Here is a 7,100-nt window from a genome sequence, read left to right on the forward strand (position 1 = left end):
TCACCAGCCGGGAAATCCAAACAGCTGTGCGCCTTCTTTTGCCTGGTGAACTTGCCAAGCACGCTGTAAGTGAGGGTACGAAGGCTGTTACCAAGTACACAAGCTCTAAGTAAAAATCTTCTTCAAGATTTTTCATTTCAAACGGTCCTTGTCAGGACCAACACATTATTCGAAAGAGTTAAATCACGAAATTTGCTTCATTCTGTTATGTAGAAACACCTTGAAATCCAATTTCTATATGCTGTTAGTAAAAAAGTAAAGCACATAGCGGAGATGTGTCGTGCTTGTATACGAAAGGCATTTACTCGCCGGAGATCTACACTTAGTCATAATAATTTACTTTTAAAAAGTGGTAATACATTCCGTGTTAAGTATAGTAGTAGGTGCACACGGATCGGAAATCAGGTTATTTTAATGTGCCGTGCAAATAAACAGGCTGTTAGTGTAAGAAATAGTGGGTATAACGCTTAGAATATCGATTAATCGCTATGAAATAATGTTGATAAATTATCTCTTGAAAGTACTATAAAATTAATGTTTCTAGTATTTTCGTACTTGAAGGATAATGAAATTTGAAAAAGAGATGCCAACAGCACCTGGTGTTCCCAGGCGGTCACCCATCCAAGTACTGACCAGGCCCGATGCTGCTTGACTTCGGTGATCGGACGAGAACCGGTATATTCAGCATGGTATGGCCGTTGGCAACTACCTTTTCTTCAATGTCCTGTTAAGGAAGTATGTTTTAAGTAAGAATTGACATTATTAACTATAAAGGCAAGCATATTAACGTCGTTAACATTACTTGGAATATACTAATATTCGAATAAATATTTGAATGTTCGAATGATGAGTGATTCGGATGTTCATAGTGCCACTATGTCCTATCGAGTTTACTATCACGAACCACGTATGAAATTGTATATAAATAAATAAAAATAAATCCTTTATTAAGTATTGATTACAGGAAAAAGGCAAACTTACATTCTTTAATGTACACAATGAAATGTATGAAAGATATTTTTAAGATATGTTTCACTTACCCTTTATAACGCAAGGTAGTTTTCAGTGTAGCATCCTCTTCAGCTGCGAGATAACGTAAGGCAGATGATCATTCAGTCGTGAAGCACTAAAATGTAATATACATTTTAACTATTATCGATAAGAATTATTTACTGCAGGGATGCAAATAAAGTGAGGCAAATTAGTAAATAAAAACCGATACTGTAACTGATAATGTAATTACGTATCTGTATTAGTTGTATATACAGTAATCGCACGATTATCCGCGGAGTTGGATGTTGGCATAATCGCGCATAATCAGCAGTATGAGCAGAAAAGGGAAATGAAATGAAATCTTTAGATTTACGTCGCATACTTATACCGGTTACGCTAAAGGAGACGGTGATGATGAGTACTGAATGAAGAAAGTGGGAGGAAACGGGAGAAACCCGAGAAAACCCATGAGCACGGTCTTTATGCACGACAAAGTTCACACGGCACGAGCTGGGATTGAACCAGGGACCCCAAGCACCGGAGGCCAAAAAAGGGACAAAAAGTCTTTCGTGCAACTTTCGTTTTCGGTAAAAAGTTTACACATAATTTAGAAAGAGTAGTTTTCTGGTCTTTTTATTTCACAAGTTGGTTCATGTCTATATTTTTTACATGCATAAAAAATTTTTCAACTCCCTTGCTTAGTTCCTGTTAAAGACCTCTACCTCTGATTGTATTTTTTGCACATATTCTTATTGTTTTCAGACAACATTTCTAAGAGCGTAATTTATCGTCAGCAAGAAAAGAAAAGGAAAGCCTCGGATAGTGGAATGTGTACTGTATATATATATATATATATATATATATATATATATATATATAATATATATACGTATTAGTATATAGTTTTATTTTATACGTCTCCTATTATTACACAATGTGCAGATATTGTGAAAGCGCAAGTAAATATGTATAACTCCCCGTTCTGCACTTAATAACTTGAAAGAAGTTCGGGGAAGGTAGTGTAACAGAAAGTGCAAACAGAAATGAGGGTTTACAGGCATTTAATATTATTCCGTAGTAGTATGATTTTTTGTAAAATATATATATATATATATATATATATATATATATATATATATATATATATATATATATATATATAAACATACATATTCAATGATATAGTAAGAGGTTAGCAGCACTGATAGAACTGCAGAAAGTACAAAACCGTTAATAAGAAAGAGAGAGAGATGGTGGCCGCTTTTGTGCTTTTCATTGGCTAATTCCGAATTGCGCGCGAATACGTACGAGATTTCTTTCTTTTTCCTCTTCGCAGCCCAGATGTTGCCAATTAGAAGTTTTTAGTACTACATTTGTATGAAAATGTTGCCTTTAAGAAATGTGGTTTGCATACGGAGAAAAGAGCAAAATGAATATTTATCTTAGTGGGCATGAAAAAAGACGAAACATTTTGCAAGATGGACACACGAACTTCCTTAATGCAGGCGTTCAGTACATTATTGTAAAGAAAAAAACACTAAAAAGAATTACTTCAATATCCCTAGCAACATTCAACAATTCATAGAGAAAAATCTTTATTTTGAGAACAATGGAAAACTATGTAATTGTAGATAACTACTAAATTTAATGATTAAGGAAAACGTTTAGGCCCGGCCCTTCAGAAAGAAAGTGCACAGAATTTTCTCTCATGGAAGCAATTGCAAAATCAACATTTTGTTTGCAGTTATAATTAGAGGATCTATATACAGGGTGTTCGAAAAAGAATGTATCCTCTTGAAAGAAAATATTCTCTGGGCCCCTAATCCTTTATATACCGAAAGGAAGTTTGTATAGCATTTTTTCTTACCTTCGTTAGAAGAATTGAAAGTGACTACTATCGTGACACGGGAGATATTTGATCGATAGTCGAATTACTCCCATGCTCGAATGAACACGTCTCTTGTAAGGAGAGGAAAGGCTTCTGTGATCCGCTATCGCAGCTGTGTCATATCTGCAGAGAATGTTAGGACACAAACGTGATCTTTGAGAGCCTCGTGAAAAGAAGTCGCATAGTATCATGTGTGGAGACATCGGGGCCATCTGAAGAACGCTTCATCATTAGGACCAAGGGCGAGTTACGAAACACTCTGGGATATATTTATTAACATAACTTCTCGTCATTCTGCAAGTGTGGTGGAGCTCCATCCTATTGGAAAAGGAAACCTCGGGAGCCCTCTTCATGTGTAGGTATCGTTCACATCTGAAGCATGTGAAGATAGATTACTGTACTATCGTGTACCTAAAATCATTTTCTACGAATACGAACATGTCTACACTGAAGGCAGTGCAGCTCTTTTTCTCTTTTTTTTTTTGGTCATGTATTGTAACGCGGGGCAATGCACACAATAACATGTAATGTTGTGTATCATCATAAAGGGCCAGGGCGATGATTGGATCTTGATGGACGTGGAGAACTGATAGGTGATGTGAGTGGTATTGTGATCTATGGTTGTATGTTTACTGATGAATGCATAAGGAGAGGTGAAGGGGTTGCCTTTTTTTTTATGTCGATCGGCAGGGAAGCGATTGGGAAACTTTTGACTTTGTTTTTCAACCGAATATATTGATTGAATAGGTCGCCGACAATTTTACGGGGCGTCACGTCGTTGCCTTTTTCATGTCGATCGCGAGCGAAGCGAGCGTTTTTTTTTTTTTTTTTTTTTTTTACCGACAATATGTATTGAATCGGTTGCCAACACCTTTAGGGGCGCGTCACGTCCTTCTTTCTGTGCTGATCGCGAGCGAAGCGAGCGCGAAATTTTTGACTTTTTTTTTTTTTTTTTACCCACAATATTTATTCAATCGGTCGCCAACACTTTTAGGGGTGCGTCACGTCCTCTTTTCTCTGCTGATCGCGAGCGAAGCGAGCGCGAAATTTTGACCTTTTTTTCTCTTTTTAATTCTTTTTTTTTTCTTTAAGAAAAAATATTGATTTCATAGGTCGCCAACATTTTTACGGGATGGAACATCGTTTATTTGTTTTTCCAACCGTCTTTCTGTCTTGAGCCCCCGCCAAGTTAACTTTATGGTGGACAAAAACTATGTGCGGTGGGTTACCGCGGGGTTCTCCCGTTTCCTCCCACTTTCTTCATTCCACCACCATTTCAATCATTTCTCATAATCAGCGCCTCTTTTAGCCTAAGCGGCATAACGTGGGACGTAAAACAAAGATTTCCTTTAGTTGCTTTCTGTCTTGATTACGAGCGCGAAATTTTTTACTTTTTTTTTCTTTCTTTTGATATTATTCATTTAATAGGACGGCAACACCTTTACGGGCCGCCGCGTCGTCGTTTACACTTCTTCAGCCCATATTCTTTCTGCTTGTTCGTTTTCCGGCATCTTGTTATCACCGCCCGCGGGAATGCCTATGTCTTTCATCGCTTTTTGAAGCAAATCTTTAATAAATATGCACTCTCACATTTCTACTAATATGCATACCACAGTGGATAGACTGTAACTAGGAAAGCAGAAGCCTGCATATCATATTATTTAACAGTTGAAAGTGAACTGCCATTTTAAGTTTGATTTTGATCAGATGAGTGCAGTTCAACTCGTCGACAATTGTGAAGATTCTCGAGGTTAGGGACCATCCATTTTGTGCTTTGTAATGAAAATGGCTGCAGCCAAACTTCTCTGATCTGAATGAAACTTGGCATGATGATACATCTTGACCTGCTCTACAAGTTTATTTAGTATTTTCCGTTGCGCAGGCTTTTGCTTCTCCAGGTTCTCCCATGGAACTGAGAAACGTATTCAGTCGAACTTCTGCGGTAAGTCAGTATATCATCCTGAGAAGTTTGATCGAGATAGCAGAGGTTCGACTATTCGTTTTTCAATTCCATGTGATATTACAACACGGTGAACTAAATTTATATAGAAACACTTTGATTTTGTTTTGTTTTTTGCTAGCATTAAACTGAGAAAATGTTATTGAATAGACAGAGAACACCACTCAAAGAAAAGTACATCATAAGAATATATATATGGTTGCTGTGGTTCTCGGTTTAATTTGCTAGTTAAGAAACTTGCTCTAAATAAGTACATCTTACAGGTGAAAAACTAAGCCAGGCGATAGAATTAAATATAAAGTTATACACTTTTATTTTACGTTTACTAGTGTTGGGTTACTACTGTAAAATAAGTCAGTATATATGAAAGATAACTGTATTAGGTACTATTTTCCACCGGCGGTGTATTCTTGCATAGTGTACTTAATGTTTACAAGCGGGGCGCTACTAGTATGGATGCATGACAAGTGCTATTGAAACTCGAAAACTAACTGGTTTCCACTACCCTTGCTTATACGTATACCCGCGTCGCCTTCGCTCCTGTTCACTTTGGACGCACATTCTTGCTATCGCTCAGGCCCCCAGCTTTCTCCTGTTTTGGCTCCCTTAAATAGTATTCGTGCTTTTTATTGGCCACCTGGCAAAGCACTTGTAATGATTTTACACCAGTAACTCTAAAATACATGTGTATTACTTTATTTAATTCTGTCGTCTGCAGAATTTTTTTTTTTCGTACAAATATGCCTTTTCATGCAGAACACTGAATTTTGCCTGTAAATTTTTGAGAATATGCTGTGACGAAACTTGAGCACCGTTCTTCTTTTCTTTCTTATCACGAGTCTTCTTTAGCCTAATGAGCACAATCATCACACGATAACGACTATTCTTTTCATTTAACTTGTAAACAAGTTGAACTAATAATAATAATTGATGTACAAAGGAGAAGTGTCCTACATATTTGAGGTAAAAAATAAAATAAATATACTTCTACTTCATCCGTGTTTACAAAGTTAAATGTTATCGATTTACAAAAAATGGTCACCTATCCACACACTGACCAGGCTCGACACTGCTTGACCATACATATTAAAACATCGGTCCCACTGAATACACAAGTAGTAAGCACATTCACATAAAAATAATTAGGATTACAGTATATAAAATGTGTTAATTAAAATAGCAAATGCCTTACCTTATCACAGGCGATCCAAAGCCACTGCACATCATCTGCTACGCACACTATATTCCTCCAATATTTCACTCACTTCCTATATCACGCAACAGAAAATATTAATAAAATTCACTTAGCAACATTTTCATTTTTAATCAACAATACGTATAACAATTAAGAATAAAATTAATTGTGAGCACATTGTTATAATTAGAATACTGTTTTTATTCGTTTACAAATATGGGATTAATATAGAGCTGGCAGCAACAATATATACAACTCATCCTGTATGTATCGTAAATCCTAACTTGAGAAGACATCTCTGACGCAAACAATGAGACAAGAAATCAAATACTATATCCGACACATTTGGGGTTTATTGAACTTCAATGTTGGAAGATACCACCTTGTCGGTAGTACAAATGTAATATCCTTACAACACGCGGAACTTTTGCCAGGCATATCTAGGAATTTGGGAAGATTAATTGATATCCTTAATGTGCAATGTATGATTATGACGCATTGTTATGTACACGCAGACGGAACCAGGACAATCTATAGATGACATTTGCACTGTGTTTGGACAATTTGTTCGCAGAAAGTAACCGTTTTTGTCTATGAATACTTGAGAACATGGAAGGTATGAGATATACATTTTATGCGCAAATATTATAATACAAATCATTGTTAGTTTGGTGGATGCGTGAAAGAAAGAAAAGGAGTAGATTTTTGCAGACGTCCGGATATAAAGCGAGAACTGAGAATACGCATCTATAACATCTATTTTCTTTGTGTTAATGATATCGATGAACTAAACGGGGAAACTAAAATACAACTGTTTGCAGTATAATTCGAAGTATAGTCAAGTGCAGAGGCGTACTCACGGGGTGTCCACCGGGTGCGGACTCCTCGCAAAAGTTCCTAAGTGAACATACATTTGCAGACTTTCTCATTAAATGTAGTTATTAACAGGGAAAATATTGATGTATCATCAATATAAATCTGATCTTACACTTCATCTGTACTCTGTCTGTATCATGTTTTTGTGAAAAAGTAAGTGGAATATTTATCGTGTTTTCGAATGCAGA

General features: G+C 36.4%; 1 non-coding gene across 1 annotated transcript; it reads right to left on the reverse strand.

The window, feature by feature from the left end:
- Positions 1-584: 584 nt before the first annotated feature.
- On the reverse strand, positions 585-703 carry LOC145678219 (5S ribosomal RNA). Its single transcript, XR_014130307.1, has one exon. It is a non-coding gene; the product is annotated as a 5S ribosomal RNA (ribosomal RNA).
- Positions 704-7,100: the final 6,397 nt, after the last annotated feature.

This window comes from Thermobia domestica, unplaced genomic scaffold (genome assembly GCF_964235325.1).
Source record: "Thermobia domestica unplaced genomic scaffold, izTheDome1.hap1.1 HAP1_SCAFFOLD_2104, whole genome shotgun sequence".
Classification (NCBI taxonomy): Eukaryota; Metazoa; Arthropoda; class Insecta; order Zygentoma; family Lepismatidae; genus Thermobia; species Thermobia domestica.